This window comes from Macrobrachium nipponense, chromosome 31 (genome assembly GCF_015104395.2).
Source record: "Macrobrachium nipponense isolate FS-2020 chromosome 31, ASM1510439v2, whole genome shotgun sequence".
Classification (NCBI taxonomy): Eukaryota; Metazoa; Arthropoda; class Malacostraca; order Decapoda; family Palaemonidae; genus Macrobrachium; species Macrobrachium nipponense.
In genome coordinates this window covers 51,898,434-51,905,933 of record NC_061093.1, presented here as the reverse complement: position 1 = coordinate 51,905,933, position 7,500 = coordinate 51,898,434, and positions in this window count along the sequence as shown.

The following is a 7,500-nucleotide window of genomic DNA, read 5'->3' as shown; positions in this document are numbered from 1 at the left end:
GGGACGATATATTAACCAACGCGAGGGAACAAAGCAGAATAACTGAGATTTGGAGTCAGATGTTGAATGAATAGCAAAGGGGCTGGAATTTTCAAGCCAGAATGATTAACAGAAGGATTACAAACAAGAACACGATTACTAATGGAGGGAAAGCCTTTTTTTATTTAAAATACATAAAGCATGTGGTCTGAAAACCCCATATGAATGGAAGTGGACCCTCTGAAGGGGGTTACAATAACTAAAATATGTTCTATACATTACATTTACGGTACTTTTGTAAGTATCTTTATTAACAGTACTTTTGCAAGTATCTTATTGAGGATTACATCCAGTGCAGATGAATGCCCTAGAATCTGGACGTGATTCGTAAACAAATATGAAAAAATTAATCCAACCAAATATTACAAAAAGAAAAAAACGGAGAGTTTATTAGCCAAAATGGACAGGGTGACCTAAAGCATTTAAAAAACAATTAATACTTGACGTAAAAAGTCTAAAGGTGTCTTTTAAATCACCAACCGTAGTGTTCCATCAATAATAATTTCGTTAATTTCACGTTTTAAGTCGAATTTTAGTCTTTTAAAATAAGTTAAGTAATTATAATATTATTCTTCAAATATCTAGTACACGTTGTTCCAGTTTGCTTTAAAATGCCTGAATTACATAATGAACTGTTTTAAAATATGAAACATAACGAATCCAGAAACACTCAAAGGTCGTTGACTTCGACCATCGTAGTTATTCACTTTAGACATAACATTTATCAAAAGGAGAAGCTTTGGTTAATAAAGAGGCTTTGATTCATTTCACCCGGTAATATCGGGGCAGCCAGCCAATATCCATTAGTCATCTAAGTAACTCTTCAGTGCGTTTCCGCATAGACAGAAATCTCAGTATAGAATTCTTACTTACATAATTATCATTAGTTTGGTTTTTGTTTCTTGTTGCTATAACAGAAATACGCAAGCGTGAGCGATATAACATTATGAAGGAGTTCCTCGTTGGACGAGTGGTTTACGTGCCCGCCTACCAGTTCGGTAGTCCCGAGTTCGATTCCCCGCTCTGCCAACGTGGAGTCAGAGAAATTTGCTTCTGGTGATTCGAAACTAATTTCTCGATATAATGTGGTTCGGATCCCACAATAAGCTGTAGGTCCCGTTGCTAGGTAACCAGTTGGCTCCTAGCCACGTAAAAATAACTAATCCTTCGGGCCAGCCCTAGGAGAGCTGTTAATCAGCTCATTGGTCTGGTTAAACTAAGATATATTTAACATTTTACGTAGACATCTCGTGAAAACGAATTTGCTGAATGAATGAAGAAGGTAAATCAGGCTTAGAACGGTTTGGATCATCAAACGGACTTAAATTATATTCTTATAGATAACAGTATACTTGATTGATAGGAAATGTTAACTGGCTATAACCAGACATATTGGTATGATAATGAACGAATTTCTATATGGTAAGGAGTCTCTTTCATACCCTTCAGAAACATTAGGTATTTAATGGCAAAATTATTTCCGTAATAAAGCTACAAGACGGTTATCGAATGTTCAACAATCAGATGAGAGACTGATGATCTGTTTTTCGATTACAGCCTTAAATAGACCACGAGACGAGGTTCCAGGAGAGAGGGAATGCTAGGACCTACTTAGATAGAAGAAAATGTTGGAGCCAGGCTGGTATGTTATGTTGAGAGAGACAGAGGCAGCTGTGGTTGGATGGGGTCGAGTTCATAGCACCTGTGTTGTACGTTGTTGGAGCTGGAGGCATTACTTACCTACTTAGGTATGATTACGCCACATCGCTTACTTGACATATGAACATTCTCTGCAGTCCTTAACATAGACCAATAAGAGGGACTGCTTAGTCACTGTCATTTTCCCGAATTCTTTGGGTTGTTTGATTGATATAAACACACACGTAAACATAAATTCGATGTTCAGCACGGATACCGCTTTGTTTTATATACTAGAACACTTCAAAACGTCACTAGAAGCTAAAAAAGGTGAACCACACTGCTTGCATGTTTAATGGTCTTAAAATCAGAGCCGGTAAAGCACGCAGTAAGATATTTACGTACATAACGAACAAATTTAATTTCCGATCTATGAAGAATTGTAATAGATTTGCAGCTCCTAGTAAAAAACCATATCAAACCCGTACTCCCGTCATGCCTTGGCTATAGAGGATATTGCTCACTGCAAATTTTTACTACCGTATTGAAGACTTTGAAGATTTATACAACAGCTGCACAATTTTTCTACCAAAACTCAGTATTCGAACTATGAAGGGCGAATACCTGGATCATTCTCCCATTTTCATTGCGACAGAATGGGAATCCAGAGATTTCCAGAGTGGCCTGTGGTCGGATTTTTCGCTCTTTTATTCTGGGGCAAACGACCGCAGTAAGATTGTAAACTGGTTATGCACATTCCAAAATGTTTCTGGTTCTAAAAAGTTAAGGTATTAATTGTTAGCGATACAACTTTCAGAATATTTATTATAAAATGTAATGCAATTCATAGTATAGTCATGGTATGTGTTATCTACACTAGCTCTATAAGGATTGGGTAAGAACTGTCATTTATGAACGCCAATTTGATTGATCCTGATCTATATGCAATTTCTTAATGAGAATGAAGTTTTCGTGAATTTTCGGCTTACAACTTATTTTTATACTCTCTATGATTAACTACCTACTGCAATCAAAGAAAAACCGTATATAATATTCGTAGTGAGGAATCAGCTTTAAAATATTGCAACATATGTTAAGACAAAATTCATAAAATTATGAAGGATGGATAGAAAATCCCTACTTTTATTATAAACACAAGCCACAATTACTAACATGAGAGCAGAATTAATAAGAAAATATGCAGAATATCGGGATCTTTCGCTTTTTAAAAGATATTATACATGTTTTTTTAAAAGGTTTGCATGTCACATAAAATATAAATTCCAGAGTTTCCAAGCAAAGTTATATTGGAATTGTAATCTTTCCGTCATGCCAACCAATTTTATTTCAATTTTGTGTTTTCAAAATTCATGAGCCTCTCGGTGTAGCTCAGTGGAATTGAAATATATATTCAAAAGAACCTACACAACATTATTGCTGTTGATCTCTGATTTTGATTTTATTATATGCTATGTTTTAGTACCTAAACCATGAAATTGCATAAGCTTCATCACATAGCACTAACATTTCTTTACAGACAGCGAACAACACCCAATCGAGTTTTCTGTCCGGTGGTGGCCTCAGCCACGGCTCATAAAGCTCCTAGCCGCGGCTCATAAAACTCAGCCACTGTCCGGTGGTGGCATATGTTGTGGGTGCCTATATCGCTACCAGAAGTACGATTATGGCTAACTTTAACCTTAAATGAAATAAAAAATACTGTGGCTAGAGGGCTGCAATTTGGTATGTTTGCTGATTGGGGGGGTGGGGGATCAATAGACTAATTTGAAGCCCTCTAGCTTCAGATCTGAGGGCGGACGACCAAATAAAGACGGCACAATAGATATCCTTTAAACTAAACTAAAAAGCAAGGTATGAAGATATTCTGAAACTGGCTGCATGCAATTTCCATTTCTATTTTCCGTAAAGTTTGTATGTCACTTCGAAGTGACAGATACTGAAGACATCTGGAGGCAACATCTGTGTTGTTTCTATACCATTCATATAAAACTTTCTGAAACTGCTTCATATCTATTAATACCTAGGCTCATGCAGATCACTGGGAATAGCTATGTTTCGTTGCTCTATCTTCACTTTTGTTCCAGCTGGCTCTACAGCGTGACCGATCATTTAAGGATTTTGCTATGGCACTCATGGTCAAGGATTTTATCTATATATTGTCCTCCAAGACATATTCTACTTTCTATGGGTATCTAAACAACGAAAAATGATGATACCTAAACTCTAAGAAGGATTATTCGAATACTTTTTGCCTATTTTAAGTAAGTTTGCTTCGGTCATGACCTAAGCAAAGCAAAGGAAAATCAATAAAAAATACAACTAAGGAAAAAAACATAAAAATCCTTGAATAATGAAGATTTGTGCCTGACTTTTATACGGCCATTTCTCTGTCTTTCTGACGACATACAAACCGTATAACAACAGGTTGTGGGGCTTAAAATAAACCGTTTTACCTTCTGGTAAAAGTAACCGTAATCCTGTCAGGTCTAAGGTGTTAACTGTAAGGTGTATAAGTTGTTTATTGTCTTTCATCCAATAATGAATACGCGCTTCATGAAGTTCCCTTGTCCCTACAACTCTGTCGCTCAAAACAATATATATAAACATACAAATGACTGTATATATATATATATATATATATATATATATATATATATATATATATATATATATATATATATATATATATACCTACATGCATACATACATACACAGACACACACATTATGTATATATATACATGTGTGTACATATATACACACACCTGATACACATACATATCTATATTCGTGTTTTCTTCTAAAGGCATAAGATTTCAGGAAGATATCGGTGACAATATGCCTAATGTGCGGCAACGGTCACCTATTCACTCACTGACCAAACTCAGCCCTTCTTCACTTCACTTAATCAGATGACCGGTGGTATTTGCAAACGCTTTAACCACGCGTTGGTTGATAAATCATCCATGAAACGGTTAATCTGACAATTCTGGAATAAGTTCACTAGTATTAAACAAGGCTAGTATACAGACTTGGCTGTTGCATGTAGGTCAAACAGCTCGGATAACCGTAAATATTTCCAGATGGCTTATAATCATTATTATCTATTGCCGAAACATATTCTGTTTAGTGTTCCTATTACGTTATTGTAAGAATAGATTAGACTGCGATGTCAGTAACCAAATACTCAAGGAATTTGATCTACATACTATTTGTTGATTATCCTATCCTCATAACAACTCATAATTTTTCTCCGAATGAGCATAATATACAAATATGCTATTCAGTGATTTTTACGTTAACGTTACTAGAAAGCAGTTCAGCCTGGAACAATGGAGAGATCTCAGAAAACGGGAATTATACTGAAGTATATACGAATATGATACATTTTACATTACTGTATGATCTGAATTATATTTTCATCCAATATGTACGCATTCATTAATAATTTTCATTCCCTCTTTTTGCTCATATTTAATAGTTATCGTCTTTTTTCTCAATAATTCTCATCAAATAGTGAATATGAATCGAGGCATCGTTTTGTTGAAGAATGTGGATTTAATTCGTCGATTTTAAATTATATACATTAATGTCATCAGCTGCATCAAAGGGCTCTTGGATCTTCGGAATTTTTTGTTTCGTTTGGAAAGCAACGTAAAATAAAAAGTAAACTCAAAGGACAAAATTAGTTAGAAATTTGAAAACCATTCCAAGGATCTGAATTAGATTTTTTGATGACGTTACTTTTATATAAACCATTACCTTCCCAACAGTAATTGGAGATTATGCTTTTATATTCTCTCTCTCTCTCTCTCTCTCTCTCTCTCTCTCTCTCTCTCTCTCTCTCTCAAAAATTCAGGGCTCGTTGTTCTAACTATGCTTAACTGTGTTGTAGATAGTTATGATATTCAAACGATGTCCTGTGTTATATGAATTATATTAAGCATCTCATCATCTGATTTCACGGATTTTACCAGTTAAAGGTTAAGTTTAAATAAAATCAAAATTCTGTTATCAATTAAGACAGGTCTTTAAGGACAGCCCTATGGCAAGTTAAAGATTAACCTTAGTGAACAAGGTTATACCTTTTATGATAATAATCAAATTAATAACCAAAGAAAGTTTAGCAAGATACTTGTTGTAGTGTGACGTTTTAATTTCAAATGAAACAGACACTTCAAACTACTGTGCATTTCAGGGCCGTGTCTAATCGATTTTCGTCGATAAAATCGTACCAAAGTATTTGGTATAGATTGTATTTTGGAAATAGCTATTTGAAATCACGGCCTAATTAGCAAAAATATGCAGTGATGTCTAATGTGGATAATTAAGGCACTTATCAGAATAAATCAAAGAAATGTGAGGGGAAACTTAGTTAAATTTAGTAGGCACCCAGAGGGAGGCTAGTTGTGACGTAAACTATGACATCAGACGTAATAGCAGGGTTCCCAGTAGTGTGAATCACAAATATTTAACCCACTTTTAGAATACGTATTAAAGGAAAGGCTACGCAAATCACAGTTGAGAATGACGATAATATTACGGTTTCCATTGGTGATACCACGGTAATGAATAAGAATTGGTATATATACAAATGACAATATATAGCTAGGGAATATCACTATCACAGTTTTATGTTGACTATAGTAATACATAGCAGTTATAAAACAATTTCTATTTATCTTTTGACTATCAGCTATAAAAGACTTCTGGAATTGGTGAAATACAGTCCTATTGAAACGGAAATACAATCATTTAGAGGTGGATATTTTGCCCTAATATACCTGGTAACCTTACATAATAGTAAACACCGCCGACAACAAGGCGAGGGCAGCCGATCGTCATTGGTTAAAGCGAGGGTATACGTGAGTGCTGCTTCACCTATGACAAGCCTAGCAAATTGTCCTCATGGCTTCAGGACTGCTTTCGTGTTGCTTGTTTTTTGCAGTATGCAACAAAGAAAGAATCCTATTCGTCATATGTTCATTATTAACGGGTACACAAACACCAAATAATATTTTGTTTATATCAAGGTCTTTCTAACTTTTCAGACCAAGAATAAACAATGGAAGAATTTGTTTGATCTCAATGATTAGCTGCAACAACCATTTCTAACAACTTGCCTATTCTACTGACCTCCTTACACACACACACATATATAACATATATATATATATATATATATATATATATATATATATATATATATATATATATATATATATATATATATATATATATATTTAATGTACATATATATATATATATATATATATATATATATATATATATGTATATATATATATATATATATATATATATATATATATATATATATATATATATATATATATCAATTCAAGCTACAAATGTCCTTTAATATCTAAATTCACTTTACCTCCCAAACGATATATTTTCATATATGTACCGAAGGGGAATTTTTTTAGTTTATAATAATTCGTCCCCCATGGGATCGAACCACCGTCCAAGTGAACGGGGACGAAATCAGGACAGTCAGTGACGCTATCCAATCAGCCTTCGGTACATATATGAAAATATATCATTTGGGAGGTAAAGTGAATTTAGATATTAAAGGACATTTGTAGCTTGAATTGATATATAAATGGATCACGGTTCGATGTGATAATTATTCATATATATATATATATATATATATATATATATATATATATATATATATATATATATATATATATATATGTAATGTACACACACACACACACACACACACACACACACACACACATATATATATATATATATATATATATATATATATATA